Source organism: Musca domestica, unplaced genomic scaffold (assembly GCF_030504385.1).
Source record: "Musca domestica strain aabys unplaced genomic scaffold, Musca_domestica.polishedcontigs.V.1.1 8, whole genome shotgun sequence".
Classification (NCBI taxonomy): Eukaryota; Metazoa; Arthropoda; class Insecta; order Diptera; family Muscidae; genus Musca; species Musca domestica.
Genome location: NW_026712409.1, coordinates 21,824,864 through 21,842,081, shown reverse-complemented (window position 1 = coordinate 21,842,081; position 17,218 = coordinate 21,824,864).

The window sequence follows — 17,218 nt, the reverse complement described above, 5'->3', positions numbered from 1 at the left end:
AGTGTAATGTTTGAGGTTTTAAATATCGAATAAAATTGAATTTGTGATTCAATGTTGTACCCCAGAATAAGTACGCTTCAACATTTACGCCGGAAGGGATTTTTTGTCTGGGATATTCTCTCCAGGAGTTATAAGTCCGGTAGTAAGTTTTAGAAGATCTTCCAAAAGAATTTTAGTTTAATATACAGGGTGAGATAAAAAACTGAAAAAAATCAAACGCAGTAATTTGTAAAGTTTTATACCCTCCACCATAGTATGGAGGGTATATTAAGTTTGTCATTCCTCGAAATACACATTCTAGACCCCACAAAGTATATATATTTTTGATCAGTATGAAATTCTATGTCGATTTAGCGATGTCCATCCGTCTGGCAGATTAACCGTCTGTCCGTCTGCTTCCGAACGAAATGAAGTAGATCGAAAAAATTTTACTCAAATATATATTATGTCTGCAGGACTTTTGGTATTGAAAATGGGCCATGTAGATCCACGTTTTGGTATAGCCCCCATATAATCGTGTATCCCGATATTCGGTATTTTGATGATTTTAGCGCCATTCTTCACCGGAACTGTTTCAAATTTGGTATTTGAAGTTGATAATGGATACCACAGCCTAAGACAGAAAATTGTCTGTGCAGGTCTACGTCTTCGTATAGCCCCCATATAACCGTATATCCCGATATTCAGTATTTTGATTATTTAAGCGCCATTCTTCACCGGAACTGTTTCAAATTTGGTATTTGATGTTCGTAATAGATGCTACAGCCTATGGCAGAAAATTGTCTGTGCAGGTCCACGTCTTCGTATAGCCCCATATAATGGTGCTTCCTGATATTCGGTATTTTGATGATTTTAGCGACATTATTCACCATTTTTTTTAAGTTTCGCAATAGAATATTGTAAGGGATTATGACAAAATTTACCTATGCAGTTCCATGTCGTCATATAGACCCTAATATAACAGCTACATGCGGTATTTTTATGATTTCAACAGAATTTTTAACAGATTTTATTGTTTTAGAGAATTGCCAAATTCGTCCCAAATGGTGGAGGTATTCAAAATTCGCCCCGGCCGAACTCAAAGCTTTTTAAGTTGTTTTTTTTTATTATTTTATTGAATAAAAGTAAAAAATGTCGGAAATAGCATCAAATTTTAGAAGAAGTTTAGATTTGTTCGAAATGGTCATCTTTGGCACGAATTATGGCCTTCAAACGGCCAATGAAACCATGCCACGCTGCCCGAATGTTGTTGTGCGATATTTTGGGCCATTCCCGGGGAAGCGCTTGCTTGAGGTGATCGACACTTTGGAATTTTTTAGTGCCAACCTTGCTTTTCAAAATGCTCCAGACACAATAGTCCCATGAATTGGTATCTAGATACCTTGATGGCCATTGTGTGCTGGAAATAAAGCCAGGAACCTCATTTTGTAACCATTCTTGGGAGGCGCGTGCTGAGTGGGATGGTGTTGAGTCCTGTTGGAATGTCCAAGGTCTGCGGCCAAAATGTTTGCGTGCCCAAGGCTTTAATACACCCTGCAGAATAATTTCGGTACATTTATTCTGATGCCACGGTCGATTAATACGAGCGCAGATCGACTATCGGCTGTTATGGCAGCCAACACCATAACCATGGCCGGCGCTTGAGTTCTGGTGGACAACCGAAGATGCGCATTTTCAGCTGACCTCTTTGGCAAGTAAACACGATCATTTTGTTTGTTTACAAACTGCTGGACAAGGAATGTTTTTTTCATCGGAAAAATACCAAATTCGGCAGTTCACCACTTTCAGCCAAGCGAATCAACTCTTTAGCTCTTTTGAGTCTATATTCTTTTTATTGCGGTGTAAGTTCTTGCACTTTTTAGAATTTCAATGGCTTTAGCCCGAGCTCATTTTTCAATATTTGCCGAATGGAAGCCATATGTCAAAAATCATTTGTCGGCCACTGAGACGCGGGTTTCCATCAAGTTGCCTCTTTACTTTTCGAACCATTTCTGCTAATGTTGCTGATTTCTTCCGTCCACTTCCTTGACATTGGGCTATGCTACCAGTATCATGATAACGAGCGTTGGTACGAGACACAAAAGATTTATTCACATTTAAATGCTGGAGGGCTCTAACGACAGCCACTTGTGGTTTTCCAGCCAAATACAAAGAAATCACACTATCACGTTTGAATTCCATCACTAATTACTTTTTTTTCTGGAAAATTCTCACCAAGAAGCTTTAGTACGCTTGAAAACAATATAATGAGCTATCACTGGAATAATTTCACTAGCTGTCGGACGAGTGGCTTAGAAATCTCACCTTGTATAATTCTTTGGTTCCACTTATTTTTAAAATAATTCCTGGGGAGAATATCGCAGACAAAAATTAAGGAAACTAATGAGGACTTTTGGCTCTTTCCGAAACCTAGGTATTCCCAGCCTCATACCCTGGTAAACATTACCATCCTTCCCCACTAATAAAAAAACGTTGGTAAAAAAAGCCAGAAAGGAAAGTCTTAAAGTCGGGCGGGGCCGACTTTATGATACCCTATACCACTTTGCTAATTTAGTAGAGCTCCGCATAACAATTAAAAGCTTTTGTCGGAGAATTCAATCATACACGCCATGATTATAATTATAATTTAAAGTTCAAAGGACTAAATATGCCGAAGCATTTGTATCTTTTAAATTCGGAATTGTATTGACCATTTGGTGCACAATTAATTCGGATAAAGATATATATGGGAGCTATATCCAAATCGGAACTGATCTCGATAAAATTTGGCAAAGATATTTCTGAGCTGTATTTTATATATTTACCTGAATATCGTTGTTACGGAGTGCATATTACGGCTGTGGGTAACAAATATAACAAATCGGATGAACAGTATATATGGGAGCTATAGCTATATCTTCACCAAATTTGACATACTACCTTCTAGACTAAATTCGGTCGTAAGTGCCAAATTCCATCCCATTTGGACAAATATTAGACGTTTGGTGCACAATAAATGGTAAATCGGACGAAGTTATATATGGGAGCTATATCCAAATCTGAACCGATCTCGATAAAATTTAGCAAATGTATTTCTGGGATGTATTTGATATATTTCCCCAAATATTGTTGTTACAGAGTGCATATTACGGCTGCGGAGGACAAAAATAACAAATCGGATGAACAATATATATGGGAGCTATAGCTATATCTGAATCAATTTCGATAAAATTTGGCTTACTTATTTTCAGGCCTAATTTGGTTGTATGTGCAAAATTCCATACTATTCGGACTGATATTACACGTTTGGTGGACAATAAAAGGCAAATCGGACGAAGATATATATTGGAGTTATACCTAAATTTTGACCGATTATCTCCAATTTCAATAGGGTTCGTCCTCGGGCCAAACAAATGATTTGTGCAAAATTTCATCTGGATAGGGCAATAAATGCGAACTGTACTTTGCTTACAAAAATACATGGACAGACGGACGGACATGCATAAATCGACTCAGAATGTGGATATAGCTCCCATATATAACTTCGTCCGATTTACATTTTATTGTGCACCATACGTCTAATATTTGTCCAAATGGGATGGAATTTGGCACTTGCAACTGAATTGAGTCTAGAAGCTAGTATGTCAAATTTGGTGAAGATCGGTTAAGATATAGCTATAGCTTCCATATATATTATTAATCCGATTTGTTATATTTGTTACCCATAACCGTAATATGCACTCCGTAACAACGATATTCAGAGAAATATATATCAAATACAGCTCAGAAATATCTTTGCTAAATTTTATCGAGATCGGTTCAGATTTGGATATAGCTCCCATATATATCTTTATCCGATTTCAAATTAATTGTGCACCAAATGGGCAATACAATTCCGAATTTAAAAGATACAAATGCTTCGGCATATTTAGTCCTTTGAACTTTAAATTATAATTACATTCACAGCGTGTATGATTGAATTCTCCCATAAAAACTTTTAATTGTTATGTGGAGTTCTACTTAATTAGCAAAGTGGTGTAGGGTATCATAAAGTCGGCCCCGCCCGACTTTAAGACTTTCTTTCCTGTTTTTTTTTTTTTTTTTTGTATTTTTCAATTCAAACAATGCCTTTTGACCGAACATTGCCCCCAAATGTTCGCATATAAATAGTCATAAGTTCATCTTGTGATTGAACAAAGATTGCTGTCTTCTGAAAATATCTACCCAAAGCATTCATAAAACATACATGTGTGCATTGAAACTCCCGATACCACAACGCTCATTCCTTACCGGATCGAAAACAAATTCTCACTACTGAGAAAATTTCCAAAACCCCAGCATTGGCCACTATCCATAATATGGAAGTTTTATAATTTCATACGTTTACAAAACATTGCCGGGTGTTGATGATGGAACACCCAACACAAAAGTATGCCGAAATGCCCGAACATGGTAGCAACGGAAGCGACAACAGCAAAATTACGGAACCAAAAATTTACATTTATGAAGCAAACATGCCATTATTTAAGAAATGCCAGAGGCGAATTGAAATAACGGAGAGCGAACGAGAGAGCGACACAAAACAGTAGCCATAGTTAGAGGTTAAGTGGGAACAATGGTTACAATTGTAAAGAATTCTCGAAAGTTAAGAATTCGGATGTGTGTGAGCGTGTGTGCGCAGCATATGTTGCCACAAGGTTTTGCTGAAACATCAACAAAATTTTGAAATGCACGCACCAGAGCACATTTGCACACACACACACACACACAGCCGCACACACATAATACGGATGGCTAATACAAGCACAATAAAAATTGCTTGCTGCATATGGATACGTATACGTATGCAAACACGCATTCATGCACACACACACATAAATACAAACACCATTCCCATGGGGGACAATGACAAAGATGACGACAATGTCGTTCATAAAGCCAAGAGTTGATGGGGACAAACAACGAACGACCTCCGAGGCAATAACAGAAATCACTTGTGGCAAGCCAAAAAGGAGAGGCAACAAGGATCCAACAAACGAATGAACGAAGGAATGAATGAATGACTGTTTAAAATAGACAAGATTCTGCATAATAGGAACAAAACATGTACGAATTATGTAATGGAGCTCCTTATGCCCAACCTCATGATGTTGTTTCGTGTACTGTGAGCCCGGTTTTTTCTATCTATCTACCTATTCACCATTCCGACCATGGCGACAGTGGTGCATGGAAATAGCCAGTACGAAATAGGCATTGATTCGGAAGGAAATTTATCCCATAAGAATTGTTCTATCTTCTCTGAAAATGTTCTCTGTGATTATAACCTCAGTTTTATGTGCTTAGGATTACATATTATTCAGAATGGCCAAAAAACGCTAGATGCAATTTTTTTTTTAAAAAAATTCGTCCCGTTTGCCATTTCATTCTCCATTTTTATGTTTGTCTCAAAGAGTGTATCCATCTAGGTTCAGACTTTTGATATCGCAACATTTTTATCCAATTTAAATCGTTTTCGAAGACGAACAAAGTCAGACAAAGTCGATATTTTCAAAAAAAAAAAAAAAACAGTAAAGAAAATCCTAAAGTCGGGCGGGGCCGACTTTATGATATCCTACACCACTTTGCTAATTTAGTAGAGTTCCACATAACTATTAAAAGTTTTTTTTTTATGGGAGAATTCAATCATACACGCCATGATTATAAGTATAATTTAAAGTTCAAAACACTAAATATGCCGAAGCATTTGTATCTTTAAAATTCGGACTTGTATTACCCATTAGGTGTAAAATTAATTTGAAATCAGATAAAGATATATATGGGAGCTATACCCAAATCGGAACCGATCGCGATAAAATTTGGCAAAGATATTTCTGAGCTGTATTTGATATATTTCCCTGAATATCGTTGTTACGGAGTGCATATTACGGCTGTGGGTAACGAATACAACAAATCGGATGAACAATATATATGGAAGCTATAGCTATATCTGAACCGATCTTCACCAAATTTTGGCATTTGGTGGTATTTTTAAAGAATATTATTTCGAGGACCACCTGATTAGAAGTTGTGGATTTTTTTACTAAAATTTTTGAAGAACTTGAAAAAACTTAACAACGGGAATAAGTTTATCCTAAGAGCGAGATCTTTTTTTATATCCTACACGATATAGTTGAAAGGATATTATGTCTTTGTGCATTTGTTTGTAACATGGAGAAGGAAGCGAGATGGACCCATAGTTACTTTTGAGGATCGCCATAGAATTACTTTCTGAGTTGATTCATGCAAGTCAGTTCATCTATCCGTCCGTCCGTCCGTCCATGTATTATTGTGAACAAAATGCAGGTCGCATTTATTATCCGATTGAGATGAAATTTTCCAAAAAAAAACATTTGTTTGGCCCAAGAAAGAACCCTATTGATATTGGAGATAATCGGTAAAATATTAGATATAGCTCCCATATATATCTCCGCCCGATTTGCTTTTTATTGTGCACCAAACGTGTAATATCATTCCGAATAATATGGGATTTTGCATATACTACCAAATTAGGCCTGAAAATAAGTATGCCAAATTTGATCGAAATCGTTTCAGATATAGCTATAGCTCCCATATATATTGTTCATGCGATTTGTTATTTTTGTCCTCCGCAGCCTTAATATCCACTCTTTAACAACATCATTTGGGGAAATATATCAAATCCAGCTCAGAAATACCTTTGCTAAATTTTATCGAGATTATCGGTTCAGATTTGGATATAGCTCCCATATATAACTTCGTCGGATTTAATTTTTTATTGTGCACCGAACGTCTAATATTTGCCGAAATGGAATGGAATTTGGCACATACGACCGAATTGAGTCTACAAGCTAGTATGCCAAATTTGGTAAAGATCGGTTTAGATATAGCTATAGCTCCCATATGTATTGTTAATCCGATTTGTAGTATTTGTTATCCACAGTCTTAATATGCACTCCGTAACAACGGTATTCAGGGCTATATATCAAATAAAGCTCAGAAATATATTTGCCAAATTTTATCGATATCGGTTCAGATTTGGATATAGCTCCCATATATATATTTATCTGATTTCAAATTAATTTTGCACCAAATGGGCAATACAAGTCCGAATTTAAAAGATACAAATGCTTCGGCATATTTAGTCCTTAGAACTTTAAATTATACTTATAATCATGGCGTGTATGATTGAATTCTCCCATAAAAATTTTTAATTGTTATGTGGAGCTCTACTAAATTAGCAAAGTGGTGCAGGCCCCGCCCGACTTTAGGACTTTCGTTACTGGTTTTAATTTGTCTGTTGATATTGAAGTGTATATTTTGTAATATTTTTTCATCTTACAACACAGGCTGGAGTTATTATATACAGATCGCAATTATCGTCCGATCCTCACGAAAATTTTCACATGAGTAGGGTTAGGGACCAACAACTAAAAATGTTACTAGTTTTGCAGCCGTTACAAAGGTCACACATAGAAACCAAAGGGCACGAAATCTCGCATGAAGATAGAGTTTAGAACAGCGGGTAGAATGGACCACTACTTTTGTGTGAAAAAGAACTTACAGGCGAAATCCAAAATACACAAAAGGCGAACTTCTGGAATTTTTATGTTGATTTCATTGATGAATATAGCCAAATATCGTAGACAAGCAAATCATATAGATGAGTCCAAATTTAGAGATGGATAGGGGCCTCTTGTTTTTGGAGATGATCGCAAAATATTTAGGGGTTCAAATGACCCAAAACCAGAAAAATTTTCCTGATCACACAATTGAAGTCAATCGACACTCCTGAGAAAAGAGTTAAGGACAAGGAAGAATTCTAGCATTTTGGATGACCATTGATCATTATAATTAGCTGTAAATTGGGCCACAACAACTAAGAGCAAGACGAAGGGCGTAAATATTGGGCAAATGTCCCTGGTCAAAATGCTAAGGATAATATCTGGGCAGTGCTATATGACATAATTTCAAAAGCGAAATCTTCCGAAATAGAGTTGGACATAAGGGGACTTCTAACATATTGTGGTGTTGTAGAGTATCACATGGTCGGCCCCGCACGACTATAGTCTTTGCTTACTTGTTATTTTAATCCAATTGATGTATGATATAGCAAATATTTTTCTATATATGCGATATATTGTATATAAGAATCAATGTAACGGTCAGAAGTGATATTTTCGTGCATTTGTGATTTCGTCAGGATTAAAAATACTCGCGGTTTAATAGAAATTGTTTTTTACATAAAAAATATGGTCTAAATATTGCCCGCTAACCAAACAAAATTGTAGGCTTCTGAGCAGCCCTAAACTCTATCCCCATGCTAAATTCCGCATCGATTGTTCTATAATTACGACCTTTAGAGCAACTGCAAAATCAGGGAATTTTTCTTTTTCTGGCCGATTTCCACCTCTAAATATTATGTGATAATTTCCAAAAACAATAGGTTTCTATTCTGACCCTAGCCCCATTTCCATGCTAAATTTCGTGAGGATTGGCCCATAATTGTGACCTTTAAAGTGATTACAAATTAACATGGACAGACGGGCGGATGGACATACATAACTAGATTGACTTAGCTCGGCGATATAGGAAGATCTATACATAGTTGCCTTTGTCAATTGTAGAACACAATTGCAACCATGAGGCCCTTTTAAGTCATTATTTTGTTCTTTCGATCGACCTAGCAAAATTTCTATTCAAACCCCCAAAAATGTAGACGAGGTGGTCCTTTTAAAAATATTCTTAAAAAGTCAATTTTTGTTCCTTTTGGGGAATCTTAAAGATTTCCTAAAAAAATCCTCAAACTTTTATCAGGAAGTCCTTAAAATTTTTTTTAGAAGAGCCTCGAAGGAGGTGTTCCTTGTGAATTATTCACCGGAAGGTCCTTGAGAGAAAACAAAATTTTTGATTAGAAGTTCAGTAAAATATTTGTCTCTAAAAAATTGATAGATCATAAAAAATCACACAAAAATAACAATTTTTGTCAGGAGATCCTTAAAAAATGTCTAAAAATGCTATCTTAAAAATCCATCATTTTTACTCAAGAGATCCGTGCAAAAGTCCTTGAAAATTCTCTAAAATGTCAATTTTTGGTCGTTTAGAGGACATTGAGAGTTTCCTCTCAAAATCACAAGATTTTTTTTTGTCTTTTCAGGAGCCAATATTTGTAAAATATTGCTAAAACGTGTTACCAATATTTCCTTGAAAAAAAACCTGAATTGTTGGTCCGTGTAAAAATACTCTTAAAACTCAAAGATTTCGTTCAGGAGGGTTTTTTTTTAATAAATTCCTGATTTTGATAAGGAGCTCCTTAAATTGTTTTTCACGAGTTCCATAAAAAGGTCTAAAAACATTTCTCAAAAAAACTACAATTTTTGCTTTGTTATTTAAAGAAACATTGGTCCAAAGGTTAGTAAAAAATTTATTCAAAAATTTAAACTGCTTCCAAAATTTTCTTAAGGAATATTCTTTAAATTCACAATTTTTGATCAGTAAGCCTAATAGAAATCCTTGATTGAAAATATTACCCACTTAACAATGCTGATAAATTTTAAAAACTTTAAATGTTCATCTATATTTTCCTACTGATCGGGACATAATTAGGAATGGGGTAACAAATCGATATCAGAACTTTTTTTTAGAAACATGTCCAATTGGTACAGTTTTCGGTATATTCTCTATATCATTGCTTTAATTCAGAATATATTATTTACATTCTCTTAACTGTTTGCTTTTAATATAATTTTACTCATTTTTCTGTTTTTATATCTTTTGGGAACTTTCCATGGTTGAGGGAATGAAAGGTGTCGTCCTTTCGATTATTTTGCTCTTTACAATTGTTTTCCTTTTCCGTTTGTCCATGGCCTTTAAAAGCGGACATGGATTTTAATTTCATCAACATCTGTCTTAAATAACTTTGTAAAATTGTCTTAAATTTAGTATCCGAACCATTTCCTTTCGGATGGAACAATTCCTTTGAGAAGAATATTTAATTTATTGTTCAGTCATGCAAATGATCGACAGTTGGTTCATTTTATGTTAAACAACAAATCACTTATTGTGACAACAATTACTTAATTCCAATACACTTCGTATTCCCCAAAGAAACATTTTGTGTGTATAGAGAAGACCATGAAGAAGAAGAAGAAGAGGAACAAGAAATTTGCAACAACAGCAAGAAACACAACAACTCAGGAAAAGAATTTTGTATCAATTTTTGCCATACATCCCCAAGAAATTTGCCTGGAATCCCATACACCTGCTTAGAAATATCTTTGGAAATATTTCAATTCATGTTTGAGCAAAGAACAAGTAAAAAGCAGTAAGTTCGGCCGGGCCGAACTTTGAATACCCTCCACTATTTAGAACGAATTTGGAAATTTTCGAAAAAGATAATATTCGCCAAAAATTCTGCATCAACATCTTTTAAAAAATACCGAATATAGCCGTTATATTAGGATCTCTATGACGTGCACCTACATAGGCATTATTTGTCACAAGCCATTACCATATTCAAATTCGCAACTTGAAATAAACGGTGAATAATGTAGCTAAAATCACCAAAATACCGTATATAGTGGGATACCGTTATATTGGAGCTATACGAAGACCTGGACCTTAATAGGCAATTTTCTGTCAAAGACTGTAGCGTCTATTATCAACTTCAAATATGACATCTCAAACAATTTCGGTGAGTAATGTACCTAACATTGTAAAAAAACCGAATATAGGGTGGTACCGTTATATGGGGCTATACGAAGACGTCGACTTGCACAGACAATTTTCCGTCACAGACTGTAGTTCCCATTACGAACTCTAAATACGTAATTTCAAACTACTACGGTGAATAATGACACTAAAATCATTAAAATACCGAATATAGGGAGGTACCGTTATATGGGGCTATACGAAGACGTGGACCTGCATAGACAATTTTCTGTCACAGACTATAGTATCCATTTCGAACTTCAAATGCCAAATTTTAAACAATTCCGGTGAATAATGTCGCTAAAATCATCAAAATACCGAATATCGGGAGGTACCGTTATATGGGTGCTAAATGAAAACATGGGTCCACATGGCCACGAATTTAACCTGCCTACTGGAAAAATAAACATATTAGCAACATTTTAGCCGTCTATCTCAATTCATTCGAAAGATTACAACAGATAGACAGACGGACGGGCAGACAGACACACAGACAGACAGACGGACATGGCTAAATCGTCTTAAAATTTTACGCTAATCGTAGGTATTCCCTGCCTTACCCCCTGGTAAACATTACCATCGTTCTCCACTAATAAAAAAATGTTGTTTTATAAAAAACAAGTTAAAAAGCAGTAAGTTCGGCCGGGCCGAACTTTGAATACCCTCCACCATTTAGAACGAATTTGAAAATTTTCGAAATAGATAACATTCGCCAAAAATTCTGTTAACATTTTAAAAATACCGAATATAGCCGTTATATTAGGGCCTGTACGACGTGTCACAAGCCATTACCATATTCAAATTCGAAACTTGAAATAAACGGTGAATAATGTAGCTAAAATCATGAAAATACCGTACATAGGGATGTACCGTTATATCGGAGCTATACGAAGACCTGGACCTGCATAGACAATTTTCTGTCACAGGCTGTAGCTTCCATCACCAACTTCAAATACGACATCTCAAACAATTTCGGTTAGAATTTAGGGAGGTACTGATATATGGGGCCTATACGAAGACCTGGACCTGCATAGACCATATTCTGTCACTGACTGTAATTCCCATTACGAGCTCTAAATACGTCATTTGAAACAATTCCGGTAAAGAATGTCGCTAAAATAATCAAAATACCGATCATAGGGAGGTACTGATATATGTGGCCTATACGAAGACCTGGACCAGCATAGACAATTTTCTTTCGCAAACTGTAGTTTCCATTACGAACTTCAAATACGTAATTTGAAACTACTCCGGTGAATAATGTCGCTAAAATCATCAAAATACCGAATATTGGGGGGCACAGTTATATGGGGGCTATACGAAAACCTGGACCTGCATAGACAATTTTCTGCCTTAGGCTGTTGTATCAATTTCGAACTTCATAGTTTCGGTGAATAATGTCACTAAAATCATCAAAATAAAAAATATCGGGAGGTACCATTATATGGGTGCTATATGAAAACGTGGACCTATATGGACCATTTACGAACTTAACCTGCCTACTGGAAAAATAGACATGTGTGCAAAATTTTAGCCTTCTATCTCAATTCGTTCGAAAGATGGCGTGATTACAACAGACAGACAGACACATAGACAGACAGACAGACGAACATGGCTAAATCGACTTAGAATTTTACGCTGGTCAAGAATATATATACTTTGTTGGGTCTGACATGAGTATTTCGAGGAGTTACAAACATAATGAAAAAATGAATATACCCTCCATAATATGGTGGAGGGTATAATAAAAGTTTGTCTGTTCGTGTGTCGAGTGTGTTGGAGTAGTTTATTCTTAACACTTGACTTATTTTAAGAAATAATTTCATTTAAAGTCAAATTGTTGTACAAAAAAAAAAAAAAAAAAAAAAGAATGCAGCAAGACTTTCAATTTATTCGTATTCAGATTCCAGAAGGTGGATGGTGAAGAGGTGTGGGGTGGAGAAGACAAGTGAGATAACTTGAATTGAAATAGAAATGAATAAAAGTGAATAATAACAATTATCATAAGAGGAAATGGTAATTGTAAACTTTTTTCGTTTTGTAGAACTTTAAAGAATCAAACTAACACAAACACACACACACAGACACACCCACATTTCACATCAGACTTAAACAAACATACGCTATGACACACACTATGACGGTACGAAATCGTCTTGTGCTAAAAAAAAAACTAAAGAAGAAGAATAAAAAAACTCCCAAGTCTATTCAGGTGTATGCGGGAAGTGTCCTGTCATCCTTAGAGATAACAGTTCACAAAGTTTGATGACACAAACGTTTGAAAAGTATTTATTTTTTTTGTTGTTGTTCACCAGCTCACTCTCTCCTCTGTGTCGCTCGTTTTCCTTTCAATTATCTCTGGCCACTGTTTGTCAAGTTTCCAGCAAACTCTTGAGCCAAACCCAAAATGAAGGTTTATTAAATTTAACTGAGTTTTTGAGGGGCTGTGGCAGAATGCAAAGTTGTTATAAGGCACTCCAGTTTCAATGACTCATTTTGCATTGAGTGCAGTTTTTTTAAGTGGCAATTTTTTTTATTAACCATTAAATGGGTATTGGGTATTTAAGAAAATCCTCTTTAGTTTTTAAAGAAGGAAAAACATGTCACTGTTGAATGGCGTGGTCACTTAAATGTTTAATGATTAATTACACTGTGCGACAAATTTTAGTGTTTATACCCTCCACCATACATAGTATGGAGGGTATATTAAGTTCGTCATTCCATTTGTAACTCATCGAAATAATCATTTTAGACCCAAAAAGTATATATCTTCTTGATAAGCTTAAAATTCTGAGACGATTTAGCCCTGTCCGTCCGTCCGTCCGTCCGTCTGCCCGTCTGTTGTAAGCACGCTCAAAACGAATTAAGATAGGAAGCTAAAATTTTGCACAGATCTCTCTTTTGTCTGCAGGCAGGTCAAGTTCGAAGATGGGCTATATCGGTCCACGATATCGTATAGCCCCTATATAACGGCACCCCCCGATATTCAGTATTTTGATGATTTTAGCCAAATTTTTCAACGGAATTGTCTGAAAATCCACGCAAGGAGTTCTTTATCCCTTGAAAGATAATTATCTATATAGGTCTACGATATCGTATAGCCCCGATATAACGGTACCCCCCGATATTTGGTATTTTGTTGATTTTAGCCACATTTTCCAATTGAATAGTCTGAAATTCCACACAAGGAGTTCATTGTGAGTACTTTATCCCTTCTGAAGATAATTATCTATATAGGTCCACAATATCATATAGCCCCCATATAACGGCACACCCCCCCCCCCCCCTATATTCGGTATTTTGATGATTTTAGCCAAAATTTTCAACGGAACTGTCTGAAAATCTACACTAGGTGAGTACTTTATCCCTTGGATAAATATATCGGCACCTTCCGATATTATGTATTTTAAAGATTTTAACAGAATTTTTAATAGATTTTTAATGGATTTTATTTTTTATTTATTTTTTTTTTTAAAGCTGGGACCAGTCGAACTTAATGTTTTTTTCTTGTTTTTATTTTTCAATAATTACAAGGAAGGTTCAGCAGATATGAAAGCTGAAGTAGATCTTCCTATCTCGCCGTTAGGGTCAAAATAGAACCCTATTGTTTTTGGAGATGATGATGCAAAATATTTAGGGGGTTGAAATGGCCCAAAAACTATAGGCCACAATTATGAACCAATCGACGAGGAAATGTACATGAAGTAAGAGTTTAGGACTGGGCAGAATCGGACAAAATTTAACGGGTAAAATAGATCCTAAATTTTATGTAAGAATATATGAATATTTTCACTAAACCACGAATATTTCTAATCCCGGCCAAATCAGAAATAGGTTAAAAGTTCACTTCTAACTATTAAAGTGATGCTGATTGCCAAGAAATCGGATATATAGCAAAATGGGTACAATATATGTATAAAAGAAATAGATCTTATTAATTCTGCTTATAACTCAAGAACCGCAAGGCCGATTTTTACAATTCCCATCAATTCCGAAGGGTCTCTTGTCAGATAAGAATAAAATCTAAGAAAATCGCCAAAAAATATAAAGTGAATATATTTTGTTCAATTTTTGTCATGTTTTTTATCGCATGTGATTTTCTTCAATTTGACTAACAATTTTGAAATGTAAATTTTCTAAGATTTCACACCCCGTTTTGAGGGTATTATGTGCATGTCGCAATTATCGCTCGATCCTTAAGAAATTTTGTGTGGGGGTAGGGTTAGGGTCAGAATTAAAGCCAATTGTTCTCAAGATGTACATTTAGGGGTTGAAATGGAGAAAAAAACTAAAAATTGTCTAATTTTATAGTCGCTCTATAGGCCATTATTGAAAACCAATCGACACAGAATTTCGCATCAGAAGAGAGTTGGGGACCGGAAAGAAGTCTAGCATATTGGAAGACCATTGGATTATATTTAGCTGTAAAATGGACCACAACTTTAGAAGAAAATCGAACATTTATATCCAGTTTTATGCGAAATCGTAAATTCCATATTCATCTCAGGCCTCTGGTTTAGAGTAATATTCAGATAATACAAGTTGTAAAGAATCGCTGACTTGTTTTGCAAATTATGAGAGATAAATGAATGGAAATTTGTCATACTTTTTGGGTGAGCTACGAGAAGGGTTTCGCAGATATCTACACATCTTCACAACATATTTTGCGTTAGCAAAAATATTTGTATGCATGAAATTTGAAGAGAATCGAATGTTTATTTCGCTTTCTTTGAAAAATCTTTCTTTGAAAAATCTTTGTTTTAAAAATCTTGTGAGAGGAACCAGAAGAAATGATAAAACAGATCTTGTGTTGATGGAAATATGGAGATGTGCCAAGTCTGAATGGAATCGGATGTTCATTTTGATCGTTTGTGGCGAGCTACCAGAAGAAATTTTCCGATCTCTACCATCTTTATAACAGATCTTGTATTAATGGAAATATTATTGTGATGTGCGAAGTCTGGAATCGAATGTTAATTTCGCTTTTTATGAGCTTCTTGGATATTCAAAATTTTGACCGTTTGTGGGTGAGGTAGCAGGTGGAGTGAACCGATATATTTCATCTTAACAAGAGATCTTGCATTAGCAGAAATTATGGGATGTGTGAAATATGAAAAGAACCGGATGCTTATTTCGGATTTTATGATCGTTTTGGTTATTCGAAACCTTGACCCATTTATCCTTGGCTTAATAAAAAATATTATAATGTATGTAATTTGGGATCGGGATTCAAACTTTTTTTTTTGGAATTTTCGTACCAGAAGGATTTGACCGATATTGCTCATTTCCAAACTCGATCTAATTTTGATAATAATATTACGATATATCAAGTTTCGACTAAATCGGATACTCCCTTCAAGAATTATCGTGTGGACCAGCCAGTCAGACAAATAGACGGGCGGACATCGCTAGATCTACTCCAAATGTCTTAAAAGGAATAGGTTTAAAGAGGCGTAGGGTCTAAAACCGTTATTTCGATGAGACATACCCTCTCTAGCCACATTTTAAATCTCGATGGAGTCAACAAAGAGGTCTTTTTAGTGTTTATACCCTACAACACTATGTGTTGGGGGTATTATAAGTTTGATTGGGCCAGAATTTATGTAACACCTCGAAATATAGGTTTCCCATATAGGAAAGTATATATGGATCTTCCTAGCTCGCCGAGCTGAGTCGATCTAGCTATGTATGTCCGTCCGTCCGTCTGTCCGTCTGTCCGTCTGTCCGTCTGTCCATGTTAATTTGTAATCACTCTACAGGTCGCAATTATGGTCCGATCTTCACGAAATTTAAAATGGAGGTGGGGTTAGGGTCAGAATAGAACCCTATTTCTTTTGGAGATGATCGCCAAATGTTTAGGGGTTGAAATGGACCAAATACTGAAAAAATATCGGATTTTGCAGTAGCTATACAGGTCGCAATTATAGACCAATCGACGCGGAATTTCGTATGTAGCTAGAGTTTAGGGCGGGGAAGAAGCCTACCAATTAGGGTGGTCATCGGATAATATTTAGCTGGTAAAATAGACCATATCTTTTGTGTTGAAAAAATTCAATATTTTTCATTAAACCGCGAATATTTTAAATCCCGGCGAAATCACGAAGCCATGACAAGGTTACTTCTGACCTTTACATTGATGTCAACATCCAACAAATCGGATATATACCAAAATATGTGCGATATATATGTCTATCAAAGAAGATATGCTTGAAAGATCTCTTATATGTCGAGAACGGCTGAACTGATTTCGACAGTTCTCATTGATTCAGAATGGCCTCTTGGCAGAAAAGAAAAAACATCTAAAAAAATTGCATAAAAATATCCCTCTAAAGATGAAAATATTGATTTTGTAAAATTTTCTCATATTTTTTCAATTTTGTTATATTTTTGGCATATTTTCATTTTGAATTAAACATTTGGTAATATTTCAACAGCTAACAAAACTAAGTAGTTAGGATATCAGGATATCATATACAGATCGCATTTATGGCCCGATCCTTACGAAATTTTGCAT